Below are 27,557 nucleotides of genomic sequence, written 5' to 3' on the forward strand. Positions count from 1 at the left end.
AGGTGAGACAGGGAGAAGGTGAAGCTGAAACTCAGTTTTAATTCAGGCCTTTCAGAAATTCAGTCCCAATGGGAACAGCCAATTTGTCAGTGATACCTGTGGAGTATTTAAGTTTTTAAAGTATGACATATCAGCTTAAGTAAAGATTTTTTTTGTTATTATAATGGACATGTTTGAAGTGAAGGAAGGTTACTCACTCATTTAAATTCTCTTAATGGGAGTAACTAGATGAATGTAGAGAGACGTTGTGACAGGAGCCCTCAGACCCGTGGTGTGTTCCTCTTGCACAATGTGGGAAATAAGGGCAGCTTCCAGTGTCCCTGACGGCTATTTGTGCAGGAAGGGTTCCCATCTGCAGCTACTGGGAAACTGCCTTTCAGAGCTGGAGCTGAGAGTGGACTCACTGTGGAGCATCTGCAATACTGAGAATGTTATGGACAGCACGTTTAGTGAGTTAGTCACACTGCAGGTGAGGGTTACACAGGCAGAAAGGGAATGGGTGAACATCAGATCAAGTAAAAGGCTCAGGAAGTGAGTACAGGAGTCCCCCGTTATTATCCCCTCCTCATACAGATACTGTATACCGCTTGGGATTCTGTAAGGGCGGGAATGGGTGGGGTGGCTTCCCGGGAAATCAGCATCAGCCAGGTTCATGACACCACAGAGAGCTCTGCTGATCAGAACAAGAGGAATGAGAGTGGCAGGGCTATAGTGACAGGGGATTCAATAATCAGGGGTACAGCCAGGCACTTCTGTGCCCACAGACAAGAATCCAGGATGGGATGTAATCTCCCTGGTGCCAAGATCCATGATATCATGGAGTGGCTGCAGGACATTCTGGAGCTGGAGGGTAAACAGTCTATGGTGGTGCAACACACAGATACCAAGGACATTGCTAAACAGAGGGCTGAGGGCCTGAAAGATGGACATAGGGAGAGCAGAGATACATTAAAATGTAGCTCCTGAAATGTAATAATGTCAGACTTACTCCCAGTGCCATGTGCTAATGAGAGCAGGAATGAGAAGGTAGATCATCTGGATGTGTGACTGGGGAAATGGTGTACCGCAGAAGGGTTATGATTCTTCAGGCACTGGGACTGTTTCTGGGTGGGACCTGTACCAGCCTGACCGGTTACCCCTGGGCAGAGCTGAGACAAATCTGGTAGGGGATTTTGCCAGTTCGATTGGTGAGTTTGTAACTAGTCTGGCAGGGAGATGGGAACGAAAGTGTAGGCTTATGGGTCAGATTCAGGACAGGGAATGGGAGGTAGAATATTAGTGATGTAGTTAGCGGCTCAGAAAGCCAAAGGAAAGGAGGATTAAACGAAGATTGAGTCCCTCTTCATCCATCAGTCCTGACATCCCAGGAAGGTGAGTCAACAAAATCTGGAGCTGTTTACATGTCTATGACTCTGTGCTTCAGCAAAATGGGGGAAATCTGCAATAAAAACAAAAAGTGCTGGAGATCCTCAGCAAATCTGTCAGCATCTGAAATGGTGACAGATGCAGGAAACATTGCAGCCTTGAAGAAGTGTTTAGATGATCACACCAAGCAGGACAATATCGATTACACGCTGAGTGCCAGAACGTGGGACTAGCATGAATACGATGGGGCTGGAAAGTTGACGTTTCAGTCAGGGCTATTTATCAAGACTGACAAAGGGTCCCGACCCAAAACATCAACCTTCCTGCTCCTCTGATGTTGCCTGACCTGCACCTCCCCAGGTCCATATTGTACAGACTCTGACTTCCAGCATCTGCAGTCCTTAACTATCTTCACATCCCAGGACTCATCTGGTTATCCTCCTTTACACTCTCTCAATAAGCAGGAGAGCCTTCCTTGGAAAAGGGGAACAAAGGTGTATACAGTACTCCAGGTGTGGTCTCACCAAGGCCCTTCCAGAAAGGGATCCCTGTCCCCATCTTCTCCATAATGGTCATCAAGCGCACGTGCCTGGTGTGATCATCTAAACACTTCTTCAAGGCTGCAATGTTTCCTGCATCTGTCACAATTTCAGATGCTGCCAGACCTGCTGAGGATCTCCAGCACTTTCTGTTTTCTCTGTTATAGAGTATTGAAAGGGGGGATCTGCAGTTGAGAAATTCAAATTGAACTTCATGTTACTGGATCCATGCCGATCTGAATATCATTGACCTTTTCATCTGGATGGAAAGGTGGTGTATTCTGTCCGTGGGTGAATATTTCAAATGTCTGAGTGACTGGAAAAAGTACTGAGACAGCGAAGTCCATGTAAGTGTGGGGACTATGGAGAGAGATTTCATTGGTTTTTGAAAGTCTAAACAATCATGGCACATTTCCCTGGAACAGGTAAGCCACAGATTGGTTTTGTATGAGGACAATTAGCCATGAAACCAGAAAGACAAAAGGATTCCTGCATCATGGAAAAAGCTATGAAAATGGGATTGTTGTAATGGAGTGAATTATCGATCATTGATTGTAATCCATTGGCGTTGTCACATCGGTTCCAGCGCCGTGGGGAAACACGGGAAATGTGATGAGTGCAGTGTAGGTTTCAGTTATTCAACTGGAAAGGTGAAGAAGAAATTTACAAGGATGATGCCAGGTCTCAGGGGTCTGATTAAAAGGGAGAGGTTGGACAAGTGAGGACATTTTTATTTAGCAGAGGAAACTGCGGGGGAATATTTTATAGAAGTGTATAAGACCATGAGAGGCATGGGTAAGGTGAATGCACTCGGTCTTTTTCACAGGGACTCAAGGATTGGAGGGCATCAGGTTAAAGGTAGAGGAGAAAGAATACAAGAGAACCTGAGGGGCAACTGTTCTACACAAAGGTGGTATGTATATGGAATGAGCTGCCAGTGGAAGTGGTTGAGGTGGGTATATTAACAACATGTAAAAGACATTTGGACAAATACATGGATAGGAAAGTTTCAGAAGCAGATGGGCCAAGTGCAGGGAAATGGGGTTAGTGTGGATGGACAATCTGATTGGCATGGGCCAGTTTGGGCCAAAGGGCCTGTCTCTGCTGCAGGACGTTATAACTCTAAGTGCATTTGCTAATTTTCCCCCTAACTCTGTTGGTATCCTGGGATGTATTCCATCAGGGCAATGAGACTTGTTTATCTTTATCTCCATTAGCTTGCCCAGCTCTCACTCTTTCGTGATAATGGTTGTTTCTTGGTCTTCACATTCCTCAGTCTCCTTATCAATTACTGGCATGCTCTTCGTGTTCTCCACTGTGAAGACTGACTGCTGTGTGCTCATATTCCTGAACCCTGCTGGCTAGGAATAACTAGGCACAGAAATCTGAGAGGTCTTCTTTGAGTCTTTTATTGATGAAACATGGCAGGTACATGGATAGTGTACATGCAAAATGCCTTCAGGCAGCATCAGGTAACTCCCCGCCTGTCCGATGTACAGCTCCCCTTCTTATACCTTTTGTGGTTTGTGACTTTGAATACAGACTGTCTCTCAATATTATCTCCATGGCAACGGCAGTTCAAAAGTCTAATTCAGTTCAGGACTCTGTGGTTAAACCACACACCCCTCCCCCACGCCCCCGTGGCTCCCTCAAGTACCTGACAGGCGCTTCAGTTTCCGTGGGGCTGTCTATCAGGATTCTGATGTGGAGGAGCCGGGGTTGGGGTGGGGTGGACAAAGTTAAAAACCACACATCACCAGGTTATAGTCCAACAGGATTATTTGGAAGTACAAGCTTTTGGGGTGTGCTGTGATTTTTAACTTGATCAGGATTATCTCTATGGTAACAGTTACGTGCTTCAACAATTACAGAGGCCATATGTTCCCCACACAATAGGTTTCCCTCTAGCAGGGTAAACTGCTATTCTGTCCCTGGGGATAGCTACTCATCACTTTTTATCCCCAATTCCATCACACTTTTTCTGTTGAGCTTGGAAGTTTTTCCAATCTCCGAATTTATCCTTGGTCTTTGCCAATTTGTATGCCTTCGACTTCAATTTCATAGACTCCCTTATTTCCTTCGACATGGCAGATTACTCCTTTTCCTGGTCCTTCCTTTTCACTGATATATATTTTTGCGGAGAAATTTGAAAAATTACTTTGATATTCCTCCACTGTCTGAGAACTGTCCCACAGTAAAGTCTTTGCTTCCAGTCTGCATTAGCCAACTCCTGCCTCATCCTATTGTAGTCTCCTTTGTTTAAGCACAGGATCTTGGGATTAGATTTAATCTTCCGCTTTCCATCTGTGTTCTAAATTCAACCAGATTAATGACAAGTCTTTATCAGATTACGAGGGGAGGTGATGTTTCCTGGGTGTTTTGGTTTCATTGTCAGTGACCTTGGCTTTGTAAAAAAAGTCCAGGATAGATATTCACAACAGAGTATTCTGGACGGTGTGAATGTACTACACAGTCTAAAACCATAAATCACTGTCTCCCCTCAGTTTAAAATTGCAAAACCATTATCTCCTACACACTTCCTCACTACCTAAGTTTGGAACGCTAATCCACCTGACTATCCTGCTGTTTCTGAAAATCTCCTTTGGTGAAGGTGGTGAGTTTTGGATTCATCTTTCTGGTTATTACCGTATGAAGATAAGCCCTGGGCACAGGAGAGGCAATGCAGCCCTTCGAACCAGCTCCACCATTTAATTCGGTGATGATTGAGCTCACATCGGTCTCAGCTGGATTTTCCCGCCTGCTCTCTCTCACACTTCAACCCATTGCAAATTAAAAATCTGTATCTCTTCATTAAATTGGCTCACGTCTTGGCATCCACCGCATTTTGAATAGGGAATTCCACAGATTCACAACACATTGAGATAGGTACATTCTTCTTCATGAGAATAGAATAGAATCCCTATAGTGCAGAAACAGGGTATTCATCCATCGAGTCCACACCAACCCTATGATGAGCATCCCATTCAGACCCACTCATTCCCTGTAACCCTGCATCTCCTGTGGCTAATTGCCTAACCAGCACATGCATGGACCCTATGAGCAATTTGGCCTGACCAATCCACCTAACCTGCACATCTTTGGACTGTGGAAGGAAACTGGAGCATCGAACAAAACCATGCAGACATGGGGAGAATGTGTATACTCCACACAGTTGCCTCACGCTGGATTCAAACCCGGGTCCCTAACGCTGTGAGGCAGCAGTGCTAGTCACTGAGCCACCTCTGCTTAAAATCTGCTGCCCATTATTAACCTCCCCACCCCACAATTGGCTGAATGTATATTCCTTACGTCAGAAGTCCGGGTGTCTAAGCAGATGTCTCAGTAAATCCCAGTGACAGCCCACATGTCCTGTGTGTCTGAATGGATATCCTACACGCAACACCCTCCAGCCCACACTTTCTTTCACTTTCCAGAGACAGGTCTCTAGAGGCTTCATGGGGACTACAACTCCCACAGTCCCTGAGGCAGGGACCACATGTGTGTGGGGAAATATATGTATATTCTGTATATGTACAGAATGTGGGTGGGTTTTGGAGCATGTTCTTTGGGTTAACTAGTGGAAAGCATTTCACACTGTGATTGGCTGGAGAAGGGATGCATCTGCCGATGGTATTGATCAGTTGGGGGGGGGGGGGGGGTGCAAAGTGTCACTACACCCAGATGGGACCAAGTTCCATTCGCAACTTGTCATAACACTGGGAATTGACCAATGGGAAACAAAGAAGAATCTGACCCATTCTCCCAGTCTGAAGGTTCCTCTTCTGTCCAGGATCTGCCACCTCCCTTTCTGTTTTATTTTGTTTCATTCTGCTGTTGTATTATTGACTTGCAGCAACTGAAGGGAAAGGAAGTGAACCCAGAAAGGGTGCAGAGTCTAACTAGGGACGGGAAGTGGTGCCGTGGATCTGTTTATCAGTTACTCCATGAGAATGTAGAGGGTGTACATTAGGGGGTAGCAGAGTCAGAATGGTGGGAGAGAGTAAGTGGGCTGGAGGGTTACAGCTTTGGGGGAAGAAAGGGGAAATAGATATTCCACAGAAACTAGAATTGTCTGTTCTGAATTTCTAATCTGTACATATTCCTTTATTCAGGGTGCTAGATAGTGAAGATTTGCAGACTGAAATCTCAAAATCATGTGCAGATTGTGATAAAGTTAACCAGCATTTGAAGAACCAAAGATGGAGAATCACTCGGCCAAAATCCTGCAACACTCTCTCCCAGCATTGTCGGTCTATCTGCGCCAAATGGACTGTGAATGGTTCAAGACAGCAGAGGTTCCCATCTTCTGAAGGGTAACTAGAGATGGGGAATACAGGCTGACTGAGCCAGTGATGCCCATATCCTGGAAATGGGTTCTATCTCTCATTGCTGAAACCCAGTTGATGTTACTGCAGGATGATGAGGGATGCTGAGTGCATCCTCCAGGAAGAGCACCATCATATTACCCCTGCCTACACCCACACAGCAACGTCACTGGAACAAAAGGCAGTGAAGCCAAAGGAGGACTTAGATACAGTTCTTCAAGGTAAAGTCATGAAAAGGGATTGGAACGCAGCAGGAACAGGAGACTGAGCAGGATGGTCAGCTGTTTCCCATTGAATGGTGGAGCAGGATTGAAAGGCTGAATGGTCTCCTCCTGCTGCTATCTCCCAGGTATGTATATAGCCATGGAGCCCGGGTAGGAAGAAGGGGGCAGGAATTCTCCAGGAGATTGCACTTCCACAACAGATTTCAGTGAGGGATGGTTTGATGGATTTTATTTAACATTTATCTTTAACACAAGGTTTGTAAATTTTGGTTTTAAAACGTTGTAAGAGCTTTTTGCACCGCAAGCAAAATTAAAGAAAATAAATTGAACTGTTTGAATATAACAGTTTTAAAGCTTTCAACCTCCTGTAAAACAAAATCCTGTCTATTCCCAGACGCCATCACTTTCCAGCTCCTCAAACTCCATTACGCGCCAAGCAAACCATTACAAGTGACAGAGTGAGAAGGGACTAAATCAAAGTAGAGTTGTGGGGAGGGGGCAGGGGTGGAGATAAAGTACTGTATCCCCTGCGGTGCCCACCTCTATCTAAAGGCATTGAGGGCATTGATCCACACCACATGCTCCTTCTCCAAGGACACCCTGCTGTGTAGCCTTTATCCTCAATCATAGAATAAAATCCCTACAGTGTGGAAGGAGAGCATTGGCCCATCAGACCCCAGCGACCATCAAAAGAACATCACGTCCAGAGCACACTCTCACTGTAACCCTGCATTTCCTATGGCTGATCCACCTCGTCTGCACAATCCTGGATCCTGTGAACAATTTAGCACAACTGATCCACCTAACCTGCACATCTTTGGACTGTGGGAGGAAGCCAGAGCACCTGGAGAGAATGTGGGAACTTCACACAAGCCGTTGGACAAGGCTGGACTCCAACCTTGTGCCTGGTGCTGTGAAGCAGCCGTGCTACAATCACAATTTAAATCAAAACAGATGATCCCTGCTCATTGTCACTTTGCTGTTTGTGGAGACTTACTGCCCAGAGAGACATCCTGAGGTTCAGAAAGTGGCAATGTAAGTTCAGTCACCTCCAGCCCAGTTAATGTGATTAACAACAACACCATCAATCCTCCAGCAGTGTCATCATGTACAAGGTCCACTCCTGACTCTGATGGACAGTAACATCAGAATCAGAATCCTGCAGTCCACACGGATCAGGGGGTTGACCACTTCCCTGTGAGCACTCACTGGGCTCTCAATCGTGTTGAAGACGCCGCAAATCCCTTGTCACACAGAGGGGTGAACAGCTCCTACCCAGCGTGAACCCGCTGGAGTCTCGGGGGCAGGATGAATCACTGAGTCTGTATCCCCTGGGATCCACAATCCCCGTTTATTTCCTTCTTCCACTTTCATTCGGGCTATTGAACTCTCGGTTTCAATCCTTTCTCCTGTCATGCTCTTCAACATGTCCGTGTGGGTGGACGCGAGACAGCTGGGATTTAATGAAGGGAAGTGGGGATGAGGCGGAAACACGAGGAGAGGTGACAGCAAAGACAGTTCTCATTGTAACGGCAGAGTTTCTCCGTGACACAGTGAGTGGTGAGGCACCTGAGATTGTGGGGGGAGGCAGATTCAATCAGGGATTTGGTAAGATACTCAGACAATGACCTGTCCATCTGATTGTTAACTCAGATAGATAGATAGAAAGATGCACATTTAGATAGCACCTTTGATGATCTAGTGCAATGAAGCATGCTTCCAACCCAATGACTTCAACCACAAATCTCTGAAAACACAAACACAAAGCTTTCTACTTGTACCAGGCTGTCTCTGAGCCTCCTCTTTTCTTGAGAAAAGCGTTTTGAGCTGTTCAGCCTTTCCTGGTGATTATAACCGCTATGTTCCTTTAGGATTTGTGACTGAACCTTTACTTTCCTGTTCCTTGTGAGTGATGAAAGGAGCAGAAACAGCTCCTGACCTGTGACGGGTTTCGGTTGGAGTATTTATATTTACAAATCCATTCCCACCCTCACATACAGTGTGAAATTGATGTAAAACTGAAGGGAAAGAGTGAGTGAGCACCCACAGAATCATATGTGTGAGTTGAATGAACCTGGCATGAGGAAAATGGGACAACACTCGCAACTAGTTAGAATCACAGAATCTAGTGGGTGCAGAAAGAGTCTATTCTGCCCATCGTGTCTGCAATGACCTGCTCACCCACCCTACCCCCATATCCCCACATTAACCATGGCTAGCCCAACCCACCTAAATTGCACACTGCGACCATGTTAGCATAGCCAATCCAGTAACGTTACACATCTGTGGGAGGGTCACAAATGACTCTGACACAAATGCTCTGCTTTTCAAAATAAAATCAGGGGGAAACTGCAACCGGAAAGATTTCTGATTTATCTCAGGAGGAAGAGAATTCAAAACTCGTGCCATTGACCCAGGGGGCGCAGTGATAGTTACAGAGGTCTAGGAACCATCAGAGATGTAACAGGTTGTGAGCAAGGTGGGGGTGAGACAAGGACATCAAGACACTCTGTCACACCGCCGAAGGCAGGAGAGATTAAACAGCAGAAATGGTCGACCCCCCCCCCCAAGGTCATGGGGGATAGAATTAGGGCTGGGAAAGAAACAAGGAAACAAGGTGTGCAGCTGTCAAAGAAATATGTTAAAAACAGATTATAAAAGCATAGAGGGCAGAGTACAGTCTGAAATTGTTGCTCTCAATGGTGAGTACAAAAAGCTGTAAAGCCTGGGGTGTTTACAGCCAACACATACTCAGGATTGGCCAAATGGGCTCAAACTGTGCTGTACCTTTCTGATAATTTCTTTTTCTGACATTTGTCGTTAAAGTCTGATGACGCTCGTAACTTTTCAAATTGGACTGGAGTTTAATATTCTGGAGACGTGTCAAATAAATCACATTGATCACATTCTGCAGATCTCAGTCCATTACCCTGCATGTTCCAGCATTTCAGTTACATCCATGTCCTGCCGGTGGGACAGGACATACAAGGATGGTGACGATGGTGTCTAAGTCATTGTAAGCTATGATTCTGTGCATATGATTGTGTCAGCTTGTTGCTTGACTAGTCTGCGTTCCAGTTCACCCAATAAGATGTTAGCAGAGTGAGACACTACAGTTGGAACTCCTCTTCTCACCAGTTCCTTTCTTTTCTCCTTTTAAAAAAATCCTTTCTCTCTTACTCTCCACTTTGCAGACTCTGACACAAGTGTCAACATTGACTCATGACATTTTTTTTTAAAAGGACATGTCTCTACAAGAAAACCAATGGAGGAAAATATATTATTCTTGCATCAACTGCATTTTTAAACAAAAACAATCCTGTTCAATAAACACTTTTTTTTTCCCTTCAATTCTATCAAGCGAGCTATTTGATCCCTCAGTTTACCGATCTTAATAAATATCCAATCAATTTCAGAGCAACATGCTTACAAAGTATTGAACCAATGTATCTGTTTAGGTTTTAGCATTAGTTATTAAGTCATTGCCATTACAATAATTGCATAATAATTGGTCTGGGTAATAAGTATACTGAGGTTCACAATTTAATTTATTGACTGTTTGAAAAATGGTACAGTATATCATTTTTTCAGGATTCTAACAGTAATTATTAAAGAATTTGCATGACAATAATTATTATATGGTTTAGTTTATCTTGCTAACAACTACAGTGAAGTTTATATTTGAATTTAATCCAATCTTCCCTCATACCTATAAAGTAATATAAAAATCCATTTTATTTCCAATCAACACACCTACTAAAGAATCCATTATTTCTGATGCAACATGCACTGTTAAAAATATGACTTTTGCTCATTTGAATGATCTGTGTAATCCCAGCCTTATAAATTTAGAAAAACCTAATTACTTTTCCCTGCAACAATTCTTGTTTATTTTTGCATATAGCACAGTCAAATAGCAAGATGAAATTTATCATTATTCTTAAGTATGCTAATACAATTTTGACAATCTATATGTTGCTAATATATAAATGTTCATTTCCGTCCATAGAATATCGAACAGTACAGCACAGTACAGGTCCTTTGGCCACGATGTTGTTCCGACCTTTTATCCTCCTCTAAGATCAAACTAACCAACATGCCCTTCATTTACTATCATTCATGTGCCTATCCAAGAATTGCTTAGATGTCCCTGATGGATCTGAATCTACTACCACCACTGGCAGTGCATTCCACGCACCCACCACTATCTATAAAGAAAACATCTCTGACATCTCCCCACAACTTCCCCCATTCACCTTAAAATTATGCATTTTGTGGGGAAACGTCTTTCATTATCCATTCCATCTATGCCTCTCATCATCTTACTCAAAGCTATCAAGTAAACTCTCATCCTCTTTCACTGCAATGATCAAAGCCCCAGCTCCCTCAACCTTTCTTCATAAGACATGCCTTCCAGTCCAGGCAACATCTTGATAAATCTCATCTACACCTTCTCTAAAGCATCCGCATCCAAAGTGTAATGAGTTGATCAGAACCGACCACTATATTCCAAGAGTAGTCTCACCAGGGATCCATAGAGCTGCAGCATAACCTCGTCACTCTTAAACTCAATCTCCCTGCTAATGAAAACCAACACACCATGCACCGTTTTAATAACCCTATCATCTTGGATGTCAGGTATGAGGGATCTATGGACGTGGACCCCACAATCCCACTGTTCCTCCACATTGCCAAGAATCCTGCATTTAATCTGAAAATATGCATTCAAATTTGAAATTCAAAAATGAATAACTTCACTTTTTCCCCGGTTGAACTCCATCTGCCACTTCTCAGCCCAGCTCTGCATACTGTCAATGTCCTCTAGCAACCTACCAATGCCCTCCACACGACCCACAACTCCACCAACCCTCATGTCATTGGCAAACCTCCTAGCTCACCCTTCCACTTCATCATCCAAGTCATTTGTAAAAATCACAAAGAGCAGAGATCCCAGAAATAATCCCTTCAGAACACCATTGGTCACCGTGCTCCAAGCTGAAAACTATCGATGTAATCTCACCCTGTCTTCTATGGGCCAGCAAATTTATTATCTAACCCGGCAGGTTTCCCTGTATCCCATGCCTCATTACTTTCTAAATGAGCCGACCATGGGGAACCTTATCAAACACCTTGCTAAAATCCATATACACCACATCCACTACTCTGTCCTCACCAATGTGCTTGTCACATCCTCATATATTTCAATGAGGCTTGTGAGGCATAACCTGCCGCTCACAAAGCCATGCTGACCATCTCTAATCAATCAATGCTTTTTCAAATAATCATGAATCCTATCTCTAAGAATCCTCTCCAATAATTTGCCCACAATTGATGTAAGACTGACTCATCGATGATTCCCAGGATTATCTCAATTGCCTTTCTTGAATAAGGGAATAACGTTTGCCACCCTCCAATCATCTGGTCTGACTCCGGTGGACAGTGAGGATGCAAAGATCATTGCCAAAGTACAGTAATCTCTTGCCTCCCTTCCCATAACAACCTAAGTTATATCCTTTCTGGACCAGGGGACTGATCTATCCCCATGACTTTTCAATATTTTCAGCACATTCTCAGACTTAACATCGACCTGTTCGACCATATCAGCCTGTTTCACGCTGTCCTCACAAAGAACAACGTCCCACTCACTCGTAAATACTGAAGCAAAGTACTCATTAAGGACCTCCCCTACCCTCTCAGACTCCTGGCACAAGCTTGCTTCACTATAAGGGATATAAATGTGGAATTACGCCTCAGTACTGAATTAATGTAAAGATATTGCAGTGTAATCACTCGATTACTTTGAATATTGAACTGTATTTTAACTGAGAAAACACAGTTGAATTGATTTGATTATATTTCACATCATGCTAATGTTTATTGTATTTCAAACCACAATAAGAGTTTCATTTTTACATATATAAAACTTAAAATTCATCGCACGTTTATATACAGAAAATAGAATTACCATCTGCTTGTTCCTTCCTTTTTCAATGACTGTTCATTTTGAATTTGTGGAAGTTGTACGTTGTTGAATGGAAGGGAAATTGTCTTCAACTGAATATTCACATTGAATGATGCATTTTTAAATCAAAGTACAATGATCACGCAGTTTTGTCAATTTGTCTTTCAAAGAATTGTCATGAGATTCCTGTTTATTTAAGAGTATCATTCATTTATTCTATTGTTATTGTAAAATATTGTTCAATTTCCAGTCCATTACACACAGAAACTACCTAATTAATTCCCATTCAAATTACAACAATAAACGGCTGATTAGTTTTCATTTGAGAAACCACATGAAACACAATATTGCAGTCCTGCCGTCCTGAGTGGGAACATTATGAAAGGAGCCTGTGGAGCTGTGGCAGTGTCTCTATTACTAGACCCGAGGGAAGGTTTCAAATCACACCTTCAACAGAAATATAGCAAGAGCTATCTGAATGTTGATTAGAGAGTACCTAAGCACAGACTGAATTGCTATTCAATATAACATTAGATCTGCTTTTATCTATTATATCAATCATCACAAAATCTGATACTTATCAGATTACCAGGTTACCAAGAAATATGTGTTGGAAAATTCGCTTCAGCCACTTTGCTTTTACAAAAGACTTTCATCTGTCCCTGTTTTCTCTAACTGAAAGAAATATGAAGAGGATTTTCACTTTTACGAAAAAAGATGACATGTTTCCCATATAAATTAATGCTTCTTCGACTAAGGCCTTTTCAGATTATGTAAGGTTTCATAATAACACTTTACTTTCGGATAGTGGGGATACCTGTATCTAATTCTGTCGCTTATAAGTTCCTGGAGAATATTTGAAAATGTTGCAGAATTCAAGATTACGATGTCTAAGTAATTAGATTGATCTTTTTTTTGTTGCAAAGGGGCAAGTCCAAACAATTGAAACACATTAAACATTATTCTCTCATGCTATAAATTTGAAATAAAGTTGATACCTTCTTCAGTAAACTAACAAACTCTACCATCTATTACTTGTCAGTCAGCTGATTGCTTACTTTGTAACTAAATGTTGTTGATTCATCTAAATATTACTCTGTCCTTTGATCAAAGTGAATTTGTAATTGTTGTTCAGTTTATGAATTGTCAGATACTTGTTTTTATTTTTCCATTCACCTGTTCATTTTGACCATAAGATTGAAATGCTTTGAAAATATTGGAGTTCGTTCATTTAAAAATAAGGTTTGCACATCTCTCACATATCTCATTTCTTGTATTATGATTCAAGAATGTTTTTTGGTGGAATTCAAGTAAATTCCAAACATTTGTTCACTTCAAATAAGGTCTTTAACACCCAGTTATCAATCTGATGTTAATGTTTCAGCTGGTTACATTGACATTGATTAGGTACTCATTCAGAGAGATCAACTGACAATTATAAACTATTTGCAGGATTATTGAATTGAAAGAAAGATTCAGACGTGCAAACATTTTTTGGAAGGAATTGCTTTTTCATTCAAATGTGTAGGCTTTTCAAGAATTCTATATCGCCTTTCACTGGTTTTCTTGTCGAGAAATCAAATTTATAATTCATGTGAATTCTAATGTGTTCGTATTTTGAAATTTGCATCAGATTTAAGAAGAAAAAGAGGAAGAATTAACATGGAATCTTCAGTGAATAGAAAGCACCGTAAATTAAATTGATCGAGGCAACTTTTAATATTATCTCTGAACATTCAGTCAAATATTTCTAATGTCAAAAGAGAGTGGTGCTGGAAAAGCACAGCAGGTCAGGCAGCATTCGAGGAGAAGCAGAATCGACGTTTTGGGCATGAGCCCTTCATCAGGAATCTTTTCTGATGATGGCCTAATGCCCGACAGGTTGATACACCTGCTCTTTGGATGTGCCTGCCCTTTTCCAATGCTACAGCTTTCCTCACTTTCTCCAAATATGTTTAATGAACACGAACTGAATATGTTCGCATCAGCAGTTGAACAAGACCAAATTAACACATTTCTTTGCAATATCTATAGTGAAAACCTGTTTGAGAACATGCAACAAATCAGATCAAACAACATCTCTTGCCATTAGAACCCTTGGCCATCCATAATAAAGTATAACCATGCTTTGAACAACCAGTATGGTGTATAACTACTGAACTGAAATATCAGAGGGACAACGATTGCATTTATTGGAGGGAATGATAACCAGATCCTTTATGTGATAATGGTGATTGATCTCAGAAACAATAAAATTTTACTGTGATTATTCCACTGAACAGTAATTAGATGGTCATGAAGATATTTGTGTGGCTTAATGTGCAGGGTTTTGTGTGAACATTGATTTCAGTGACATTTAAATATTTTACAAGATTGACAATTAACAGTTAAAGATAAGTTTTAAATGCAACATTTAAAAAAAATGTCAGTTTTGTTTAGCAAAACACAATTCTAAGTTTATGGAATCCCTACTGTATGGAAACAGGCCATTTGGCCCAACAAGTCTACACTGACGTTCCAAAGAATAGTCCACTCAGCACCATTCTGCTCTCAGATTACTGGACATTTATCACTGACTAATGTACCTAACCTATACATCCCTGAACAGAACGTGCAGCTTAGCATGGCCAATTTACCTAACCTGCATATCTTTGGATTGTGGGAGAAAACCAGAACATGCAAACTCCGCGCAAACATGTGGCCGAGGATGGAATCAAACCCAAGTGCATAACACTGTAAGACACGAGTGCTAACCACTGATCCTCTGTTCTCAATGCCCAGCCCCCATGCAAGAAATGAGATAAGTGAGAGACGTGCAAAGTCAAATTTCAAATGAACACTCTCTGATGTTGCCAAAGCATATCAATCTTACATTCAATACGAATAGGTGAATTGAAAACGAAAAATAGAAATCCCTGGCAAATCATGAATGAACAATAATTAGAAAATTAATATGATCAAAGGGCACAACAATATTCGGATGAATTGCATTGTTTAATTACAAAATTGGGAAAGGGCTAACTTGGGAAGTGAAATTTGTTTTCTTCACTGATGAAGAAATTGACTTGCTTTTCATCTTTGTAACACTGCAGAATTGCAATTTATGTGCCTGAAATGTTTGAATTAAGCTCTTCCCAATAAAAAAAATCAGTAAAATCACATTGACTTCTTCATCTTTAAGACTGCAACAACATCAAATACTTTCCAGGAATTTAGAACCAGCAGAATTAGTTAATTTGGTTGCTTGGGAACTCGAAGAGAATAAACAGCAGATTCTGTGAATTAGTCATTCAATGTGATTATTCAGCTGAAGACAACATCCCTTCTTTGCAAAAATGCTCAACTTCGAAAAATTCAAAATGCATTCTCATTGTTTAATGAAACAATACAGAAATGTTAATTCTTTTTCATTTGACTTAACAAAACGCAGGAATTTTACATGATTTTGTGTCATGAAAAATACTTAAATCTTATGATGATTAGAAATACAGTAAATGTTCGCATCAAAGTGAAATATATTTAAATGAATTCAATTATGTTTCTGCCGGTAAAATAAGAATTAATATTAACAATGATTGAGAGATTGCACACTATATTAGTTATTCGTGTAAAGAGCCGTAATTCCATGTTCACAGCACGTACTGGATTGAATAATTATTAGGTATGAGCAACAACTGAATTATAAAATTCGATCAATGAATTTAGAAATAATGAGAAATCTCGTTTTGCTATTTGACTGAGGAATATGTGCAAACAAACAGGAATTATTGCAATGAAAAGTAATTGCAGGTCTGTGAATTTAAATTCTGTGATTACAGAGATCATTCAAATAAGCAAACATCAGACATTCACAATTAATGTTGGATGGGAAGTCCTTGGATCCATTGTGGGAAACTTGACCTGAAAATAAAGTTTCATATTGCAGTGTTGGTACTCAGAAACAATTGGTTAAATTAAAATGTGAATCTCACTTTACTTGTTCAAAAGACTTTCTTAAATAATTGCACAATTATTATCATGACAATGACTTGATAATGTTGCTATACGAGCAATTAAAATGATTCAATATTTCAAAATATTTGCTGTTATGTTGATTGGATATTTATTAAAATTGGTAAATTGTGGAATAAAATATAGTAACTAGCTTTGTGAATTGAAGAAAAAATGAGCCATTCAGTGATTATAGAAATTTTTTTTCTTTCTTTACTAAAAAATGAAGGTAACACAAGAAATATGAATTTCTATCAAATGGTTTCATCATAGAGACATGTTATTTTAATTGAGATGATTAATATTATGGTCAGAGTTCAGACATTTGTGTCAGAATTTGGAAGAAAGTTAATCGATAATGAAAGTGAGCATGAAAGTGAACAAATGATACAGTCAGTGACATTTGGTACATAAAAGAATTATAATAATTGTTCATTATTGTACAGTGATGTTGGAATAGAAAAGACAAAAAGAATTAACATGTTCAAAACAGTTATTTTCTTACAATTAAATGAAACCAATAATCATTTTGCAAAGCACATGATTTGGAAAAAAAAAACAGTCATTTACTGTGTTATATAAACTGAAAACTACTTCCATTTTGCAAAAATGGAGACTTTCCCAAATTCAAAACTTAGGTTTGCTGAATTATACAACAAAAACGGTTGTAATTTGAAATATCTCTTGCACACAAATTTAAAATAAGCCATCTTAAAGATTTTTAGAATCACAAAACGTTTGTTGTTTGCATGATTGTATTACAGTCAATATCGTGATAAATTGGAAGCATTGTTTTAAGCAACATAAATCATCTTTAACTACTGAACTGAAATAGAAGATAACAGTTGCACTTGTTGCATAGAATAGTAAACAAATGCTTACTGTTGTCATTGGTTTCAGGAGCAATAAGGTACTTACTCAGGTTAATCTACTGAACAATAATCAGATGGTGATGAAAGTCTTTGTGTTGTTTTATGGGTATTGTTTAGTATGAACATTTGTTCGATAAAATTGAGATATTTACATGAATTAGGAACAGAGTGATAATTGGGTGCGAATGATCTGATTTAAAATCAGACAGTTTTTGATATTTACGAGGATTGCTGAACGAAACGTTCTTAAACCATCATGCAATCAATGGGATAAGTGACAGATATGCAAATTTAACTTTCAAATGAACACACCCTGATATTTTCACACCATTTCAATGTCACATTCAGTATAAATAGATGACTGGAAAGCTAAAAACAAATCTCACACAATTCATAAACTGACCAAAAATTGATAAATAATAGCAAGTGACATTTGTTTATTTTACTGAGAAGTAATTGATCTTTTCTCATATTTATAGCAGTGGAGCATAAAATTCTGTGTTGTTTTAACTAAGATCTACAGAACAAGAGAAAGTTAATGATTATCATGACTGCATATTTCAGCTTTATGACTGCAACATTCTCAAATATTTTCTCAGGAATCTTGATTGAGTGGAATTAGATACATTTTGCTGTGAGTGACTAGAAGAAAGTATATAGCAGATACTGTGATTATTGAAATGGACGATGATACCTCCAAATAATCTACTGATATTGTGATTGGATATACAGTAAGTGTCAGAATCAAAGTAAATTATAATCAAATCAATTCAAAAATGTTTCCAAGTTTAAAATAAATACAACATTCACAATGATTGAGAGATTGTACACTGTAATGTCCTTGCAGTATTTATTGTACAGAAGCATAATTCCACATTTTTAGCCCTTACTAGATTGCACAATTATTAGATATAAGATATATTAGCAACAAATGGATTTTAAAAATATATATTCGTGAATTTGAGAATAATGAGATATCTCATCGTGATATTAGACTGAGTAATATGTAGAAATGAAGAGTAATATCGCAGGGAAAAGTAATTGGAGTTCTCTGAATTTCAAAGGCTGAGATAATTGTTATATTTCACCTGAGCAAAAATCAGACATTTACAAAGAATTTTGCAAGGGATATTATTGATCGTTTGGTATGTGCATGGGCCTGAACAAATAGGTATTAACATAGTAGCATTGACAATAAGAAAGAATGAATGACATTTTCAAAAAAACACTGCATTTTTACCAAGTCTATGTTAAATTGCTGTGCAATTATTGTAATTGATAATTGCTCTTAGAATCCTGACAGATAAATTGACTTAATATTTTGAAAACACTTTGCTCTGAAGTTGATTGGATATTCATTAAGATTAAGGAACTGAAAATTAAAGCATAAAACTTAGCTGGATGGTGTGAAAAAATCATTCAGCAGCAATTGAAAAAAATGATTTTGTTTAAAAATGCAGGCAATGCAAGATTTATATGGTTCCAATAGTTTTATTGAAGAGTCATGTCAATTTTGTTGGTGTAATTTTTACCACAATAAATGTTCTGATATTTATTTCAGAATTAGGAGGAAAAGAATTAGGCCATGAAAGTGACTATTATTGTGAACAAAACACAGGGGTCACTGACATTTGATACAGAAAGGAATTCTCATAATTGTGTGATTATTGTTCACTGACATCTAATATGGGAGGAAAAGGAGAATTGTCAACATTTCCAAGCAATTTTTTTCTTATTATGAAATGAAAATAAAAATAATTTTGTAGGGCAATTTGTTTGAAAAAAGGAAACAGTCATTTCATATGAAATTTGAGCTGAAGACTCGTTCACGTTTCCCCCCATTGGAGTCTTCACAATAATTTAAAGCTTAGTGTTGGTTGAACAAAAGAACAAACGGATATAATTGAAATGTTTTGTTGTACACCAAAAAATAGTAAATGTAAAGCAATTTTATCATGAAAATTATATCGCTCTGAATGTAATCATTTCAAACACAATAAATGTATGTGTTGAATTGAAATGTCATCATAGCTGTAGAATTGTTTTCACTGGCAGGGAATGAGGACTCAGGAGGCAATCTGAGCTCAGCCATGTGGAAGATGTTTACTCATGCAGCAACCAGTTAATGAAGGGATCATCCCCGGAAGCCCATCTCGGAAGGGAGATCCATAACACACTGTAACATGCACAGTAAAAAGCAGCATTTTTATGGACTTTCTGCATCACAATGGCCACATGCAATGTGGTTACAGCCCTTCCCTCCTCATCCAGCCACCCAATTGAAACACATAATCGCAGATGGGCATTCTAATGGACATCCCCAGATTCCTATTGGGATCTTTCCATGTATCTTATTGACTTAGATTCCAAAGCTATTCCTGAACTCCCTCGGGCCTCTCAGGATACCTTATCAGCTGGGACATTTTGAGTTCTGCTATTCATTATATTTTATTTTATCAAAACCAATTACTCCTCATATTGTTCACTGTCTTAGTTATATATGTACAAAGAAATCGAAAAGACAGTTAATTTTAGCCTACTTGCTATAATATTAGCAATATGACTTGTGTTATAAAGTTCGTTATATTGTGTAAAATTATACAGCTACTCGTTCTTTCAGGACTTTATAATTAATGAGCAGTCAACATCATACCGTGAAGTTAATTCCTAAAACTAGCTAACTTCAAATCTCGTTCTAAATGCTTTTCTATAATGTTTTTAGTCGGCATTGGTTACATATATCAAACTTACATTGCAAATTTCCCCTATTATACTCAAGAATCTGTAATTAGAACCTATGTTTAATATTCTGAGTAACTGTAAAATAATAACTATTTCTGACAAATGAACTTTTCTGTTGTCATGATAGCTGCTTAGTGAGTTAACTGTGCTGCACCCTACAGCTGCTGTTTAGTCATTTACTGGGACAATTATCCTTTCATTTATGAAGATCAGGATTGGTCATTTGTCTGTATGTCGGCATGCTCTTATCAAGAAATGTCAGGAATGCTGTCGTCCTGGCGTTGGAGTAGGTCCATTGGTAGTGTGCTTTCTTTTAATTTAAGGCTGGAACAGAATGTTAATCTAGTTTATCACCCCCTGACACCTTGTGTTTTAGTTCTAAGGTAGGCTGCCTGTTTTTGATTGTCAGGCATTTTGTACGAGCCAATTTGGACCATTCTATTCCAGGTGGGGCAGGCCATGCCCAGAACAGTAAATCAACTAAGATTCAAGTATTGAAATAAAAATCACCATTCGCTACCATTGGTTTCTGTACAATGCAATACGTTTACGTTACTGAGCCTTATTTTCACACTTAAAGCTAGATATACTGGATTTGATCAATTCTTAAATATTAGATATAAGTAACAATTAATCTTAAAAACATTTCATAGCAACACTTAAAAATGGTTAGAAATCTCATATAGCTGCCCTTCATGTGTAAAAATGAGCAGCATTTATTGGATGTAAAATAATCAGACGTCTCTTAATATGTAAGGCCGAATATTAATCCAATGATTTCTGTGAACATTCAAATGAGAAGGGAACAGATATTATCTGTGAGTGTTGGATAAGGAATCATTAATTAGTTTGTGTTTGTGTTATCCTGGAATAAGAGAACTATTATTATTCTTTTAATATTGACACTAAGAAATAATGGATAAAATTAACATGTGAATTTGACGAAGTTTGTTACAAAACCTAAACTGAATTACTATGTGATTTTTGGAATGGCAATGAATTGATAATTAATTTTAGAACTTTGGCAAAGTAAATGATTCAATATTTCCAAATGGATTTGCTCTGATGTTGACTAGATATTTCTTCATTCTGGCATGATGACATGGAAAGACATTAGACATTCAGTGAACGTTGATCAGAAATGGTTTGTCATTCACAATTCTCAGATCTTCAAGATTTCTATCCTTGGTTTCTCTACTTTTCTTCTGGAGAAATATAATATATAATAAGAACAAATTCTGCATTGTATTTAATTCATGCAATTTTTCATATCATCAATATTTAGACATTTGAGTCAGAATTATAATGAAAATAAGTCAATAAGGAAGATTTATTTTCACAGAAACATACAGTCAACAGCATTTATCAACGTATTTGTTTCAATATTGTCTCTGAATAAACAGTTAAATACGTTTAATGGGGATCTGTTGACAATGTAATCAACCACAATATCATTTTTATCATAATTTTTGGATTGGAAATCTATCAGAAAAAAAATCCTATATTCAGGACTTGCTTCATCTCGATACATGTTGCACGTAGTATCCTCAGGCATAAGTAATAAGGTGTTATCAATAATCTGGGAAAGACGTAGTGTGTAAATTATAATAAGGTGTCTCTTACATATGTTTGGATCTGGTGAGACTGTGATGTTTGCTATGATTATTCATCCTGAGAACAATAAGGTACGTACAAAGTGTTTTTCACCGAACAGTAATTAGGTGGTCTTGAAGACCATTACAAGTACTTTGATTTCAATAATGTTGAGCTGATTTCCATGATCTGGGAAATGTTTCACAACATTTACCAAAATTCTGGATTCTAAGCATTCAATGGGTTTCGTGCAAACACCCTTCACTTGTCGTCATTCTCAAGTGAGGTGTCTGATGCTCAGGCACTGGCTGGAAGTCAAGGTGCCAGGAAGTCTGCTTCAACCTCTCCAAAACACAGCTCTTGGGCTGGTTGTAACAGCATCTCCCGAACCTTTGTGAGCTCTTTGACCGGGCTTTCCACTGTTTTCTGGAGCTGGTTACTTTGTCTACTGTTTCCTTTACTTTGACCTTTTTTTTTAGCTCTGCTTTTCCCAGCTGTAGGAATATTTAGAATGTTCAATTATGGGCCACTGGTCACTTGACCTTAGCGGACAGATAAAATATGGTTCACTTACTGTTGTAATAACGAATTGAGAATGAATCTTTGCATTTTAATAAATAAAATGTTTCAATTTTATCAGTGGTTTACAATGACATTGATTAGATAGTCATTAAGAGAGATCAACTGACAATTATAAGCTATTTGCAGGATTATTGAATTGAAAAAGGATACAGACGTACAGAGATTTTTTTGGAAGGCATTGCTTTTTCATTCTAATATCTTTGTTGTTCAAGAGGTCTATGTAGCTGTTCATTGGTTCTCTTGTCCAGATGCTAGTTTATAATTCATATTGCTTTTATTGTGCCCGGAGTTTTGAGATTTGTATCAGATTAAGAAGAAAACGAGGAGCTATTAAAATGAGAACTTGAGTGAATAGAAAGCACAGTAAATTTAAATTGCAGAGGAAACAGAGAGTATTTGTTTCAAATAAGCAAATATTTTTTATGTCGAAAGTGTGGTGGTGGAAAAGCACAGCAGACCAGGCAGCATCCATGGAGCCGGAGATTCCCGATGAAGGCTTATTCCTGAAATATGGTTCCTCCTGCTCCTCAGATGCTGCCTGACATTCTGTGCTATTCCGGCACCACATTCTTGACTCTGATCTCCAGCATCTACTTTCCTCACTTTCTCCAAATATTTGTAATGGACATGAACTGAAAATGATCGCCTCGGCAGTTGAACAAAACCAAATTTACACTTTTTTGTGCAATATTTGGACTGAAAATTGTTTGTGATCATGCAACACATTAGGACATATGAACACCTCTTCTGTTAGAATCCTTTGCCATTTATAATAAAGAATAACCACTGCTTTGAACAACCAGTATCGTGTGTAATTACTGAACTGAAATACCAGAGGACAACTTCTGCATTTATTGGAGGGAATGATAACCAGATCCTTACTGTGGCAGTGGAGATTGATCTCAGGAACAATCAGATAGTTATTCTCATTATTCCACTGAACAGTAATTAGATGGTCATGAAGACCTTTGTGTGGCCTCATGTTTAGTGTTTTGTGTGAGCAATGATTTAAAAAAACATTGAGATATTTTACAAGATTTAGGAACACTGATAATCAAGTGTTCAAGGTATTAACTAAAGTCAACTTTAAAAAAGTTAGAATTGCTTAGAGAAACACAATTAAACTATTGTAGAATCCCTGTTAGCACAGTGTGGTAACAGGTCATTTCGTTGAAAAAAATGACCCTCCAAAGAGTAACCCAGCCAAACACTTTCCCAACCATATTCCTCTACATTTACTGCTGACTAACATGCACATCCCTGAACACAATGTGCAATTTAACATGGCCAGCTCACCTAACCTGCACATATTTGGATTGTTGCAGGAAACCACAGCAAAGTCACATAGACTTGGAGAGAATGGATAAAGTACACAAAGACAGTCACCGAGGATGGGATCAAACCGAGATCCCTGGCACTGTGAGGCAGCAGTGTATATGCAAAGACAAATTTCAAATAAACACCCTCCGCTATTGTCAAAGCATGTAAAATTTACATTCAATACGAATAGATGAATGGAAAACAAAAAAACTCCAACAATTCATGAATGAAAAATAATTAGATATTTAATTTGATCAAAGGTCATTCCAATATTTAGATGAATTGCAATTTTTAATAACAAATGTAGGTAATTAGCTGACTAATGAATAATTGGAAGTGGCATATGTTTACTTTACAGACGAAGAAAGTGACTTGGTTTCCCCCCTTGTAACACAGCAGAATAACAATGTGAATGTCCGAAATGTTTGAATCAAGCTCTTTCGAACAAAATACTGATCACTTATGATCACTTAGCTTTTCACTTTTAAGACCGCAACATTCTCAAATATTTTTTCAGGAATTTAGAACCAGCAGAACTATTTAATTTCTTTTCTTGGGAACCCGAAGAAGAGAATAAACAGCACATACTGTGAAAAAGTCATTCAATGCGAACATTCAACTGAAGACAATATTCCTTCTTTCAAAATATGTTCAACTTCCAAAAATTCAAAATTTATTGTCATTGTTGAATGAAACAATAAAGAGATGCTGATGCTTTTTCATTGGATTTTGTTGCATGAAAAATGCTTAAGTCTTAAGTGTTAGCATTGAAGTGAAATATATTTACATTAATACAACTATGTTTCAACAGGTAAAATAAAAATTAGTTGTTACAATGAATGAGTTATTGTACACTGCAATACATATGAAGAATTAACATGATTCAATATTTCAAAAGCACATTGCTGTGATGTCGATTGTATATTTACTAAGATCAGTAAACTAAGGAATAAAACATAGTAGCTAGCTTTACGTATTAAAGAAAAAATGAGACATTCAGTGATTATTGAACAAAATTCTTTTCTGAACTCCAAAATATATGCAATATACAAATTGTGAATTTCTTTCCACTGGATTCCTTGTAGAGATGGTACGTTGATTAATATTATAATCAAAGTGTCAGAATTAGGAAGAGAATTAATAGATCATGAAAATGAGCATGAAACTAAACAAACAATGAAGTCACTGCTGGGTGGTATATAAAGCGATTGTAATAATTGTGTCATTATTGTACAATGATGAATAATGTTGGAATTGAAACAACAAAAAAAATCAACACTTCTTTTCTTACAATGCAATGAAAGCAATAATCATTTTTTGGCATGCATGTTTGGAAAAAGCAGTCTTTTAATATGACATACAGTGAAGACTAACCTTTTTGCAAAATTGTAAGAAGTTCATAAATTCAAAATGTAGCGTTTGTTGAATTTGCAACAAAAATGGTTATAATTTGAATTGTCTCTTGCACACACACAACAGAAGAGGAGCTTAAAGATTGTTAGAATAGTTAAAAAAATGTTTCCAGTGTTCTTGTATTACAGTCAATATCCATGATAAATTAGAATAATTGTTTTAAACAACATAAATCGTCGTTAACAACTGAACTGAAATATAAGATATCAAATGCACTTACTGCATGGACGAGTAAACAAATGCTTACTGTTGTCATTAGTCTCAGGAACAATAAGATACTCAGGTTATTCCACTGAACAGTAATCAGCTGATGATGAATATCTTTGTGTCGCTTTATGTGCACTGTTTTGTGTGAACATTGACTTCAAGAAAATTGAGATATTTACATGAATTAGGAATAGATTGGTAATTGGGTGTTAAGGATCTTATTTAAGATTAGACTTTTTAAATAGTTGATAGAATTGCTGAGCAAAACACACTTCAGACATCATGCAATAAATGAGATAAGTGATTGTGAGAAACGAATTTCAGTCACTTCAATAACTTCAGTCCGGAACAAGACCTGAATCAGTAGTATCGTTTATTACGCTGTTGCACGAGGGGTGTGGTGTCCACTGTCCACAAGGCACACGCACACACTGAATTTAACGAGTACACAATATTTATGTAATTCGTTTCTCTTCCCTCCTCCTATTGCTCCTCCCCTGTTTACAACTATTTCTAATCTAAACTGGCTGTTTATCTCTGAATTCATCCAGCCTGGTCCCTGACAAAATGTTTATCTCTGGCCTCACAAGGCCGTTTGACCACCTCCCTCTGTGGTCTTATTGTTATTTATCCTTCTTCACTGCCATCTATTTCCATGCTAACCAAAGCATAATTTCTTTTTATTCTTTATTTACACCGAGCCTTATGACCTTTTGATGGTGTTATTTTGTTCCTGCTGAAGCGGGAAACAGATGCTTGTAACTGTTTGTACAGGCATATCTAGCTTAACCTACACCCCTCCCCTCACAGCACCTTAACTATTTGTCTATAACATCTCCTATTATGTGCAGACACATTTCAATCTTGTATGCACATTTTAGCTAATACAAAAGCAATAATATATTTCCTTCACATAGTTTTCATTCTTGTTAACTCAGCTCTTGGCTGAAACAATTATACACTGGTGCGAGTTCATTTACCTTGAATACACAATTATGATTGCAGAAGTAACACTGCTTTACATATATCCCACAGTGATAAATATGCAAAGTCAAATTTCAAATGAATGCACTTGGATATTTTCACAGCAGTTCAATCTCACATTCAATATAAATAGGTGAGTGGAAAATGAAAAACAAATTTCACACAATTCATAAACATCAATAATTAAAAATTGATAAATAAAAAGAATTGGCATTTGTTTATTTGACTGAACAAGAAATGTATTTTTTCTCCTCATTTTTATAGCACTGGAGCATCAAGTTCTATGTACTGTTTGAACTCAGCTCTTCAGAACAAAAGAAAATAAATTAATATCATTACTTTGTATATTTCATCTGTATGACTGCAACATTCTCAAATATTTTCCAACGAATATTGATTGAGTGGAATTAGATACATTCTGTTATTAGTGACCTGAAGAAAATTAATAGCAAATATTGGAATGAACAACAGATGGAAGCATATCTAGTATTAAATTGAAAGGCAATTCATTTGATTCTTAGATATTTTCTAACCAACATTCAGAGCTGCTCTGGCACAACTCTGTGCAAGGTGGGAATTGAAACTGTACCTCCTGGTCTGGTAACAGAGACACTATCAGAGCTGCACAACATTCCTTCATAATGTTCCCAACTAGGCTGGGCAGGTCTATAATAACATGCTCACTGTGGTTACTCAAGTGAAAAATAATCAGATGTTTATTGTGATAATTGGATTGTAATTAAATGGATGGATCCTGTGTGTAATGTACTTAAAATTAAATAGTAATTTACAATAATGATGGGAGTTAACAGATGTCTTAATTAAATATGATTTTTATGATAATTTGTGGAATAACAACTTGACAGATGTGTGATTACTGTAAATTGATAAATAAAAATGAATACAATCATTCTACATGTTCATAATAGTTTCTCATTTTATAAAATGCAACATAAATTTTGTTTGTTCTACACGTAAATTGGAACAAAATGATGACTTGGTCAGTCAATGTTACTATTCAGCTGAAGACAACTTTCATTGATTCTGAAAATGTCTGGTTTCTAAGAAGTCACCATTTCCCATGAGTGTTTAATGAAACAAGAAAGATGTCAATCCTTTTTTTGTGTACTTCAAAAAAATTCATCGGAATTTAAATAATTTTGCACAAGAAAAATATTCAACTATTATTGTGATTAGAAGCACAATAAATGTTAACATTGAAGTGAATTAAAACCAAATCATTTCAGGAGTGTTTCCAAGTTTAAAATGAAAAGCAATATTCACAATGATTGAAAGATTCTACATTGCTAAGTTCTTGCAGTAGTTATTACATGGAACCATAATTCCACACTTACATCCTTTGCCAAATTGAACAATTATTTGATATGAGCAACAAATTGATTTTAAAACTACTATTAATGAATTTAAGAATAATGATT

At 37.8% G+C, this 27,557-nt stretch overlaps 1 long non-coding RNA gene across 13 annotated transcripts in view; it reads left to right on the plus strand.

The window, feature by feature from the left end:
* The window catches only part of LOC140469993 (uncharacterized), an 83,990-nt gene extending 57,029 nt beyond the window's left edge, over positions 1-26,961 (plus strand). For 8 of the 13 annotated variants that reach the window (XR_011956276.1, XR_011956282.1, XR_011956280.1 and 5 more), the window contains 2 exons: positions 2,731-2,817; positions 6,017-6,782. This is a non-coding gene — a long non-coding RNA (uncharacterized lncRNA). The other 5 variants (XR_011956281.1, XR_011956279.1, XR_011956287.1 and 2 more) reach the window with 4 other exon arrangements.
* Positions 26,962-27,557: the final 596 nt, after the last annotated feature.

Source organism: Chiloscyllium punctatum, chromosome 50, assembly GCF_047496795.1.
Source record: "Chiloscyllium punctatum isolate Juve2018m chromosome 50, sChiPun1.3, whole genome shotgun sequence".
NCBI lineage: Eukaryota > Metazoa > Chordata > Chondrichthyes > Orectolobiformes > Hemiscylliidae > Chiloscyllium > Chiloscyllium punctatum.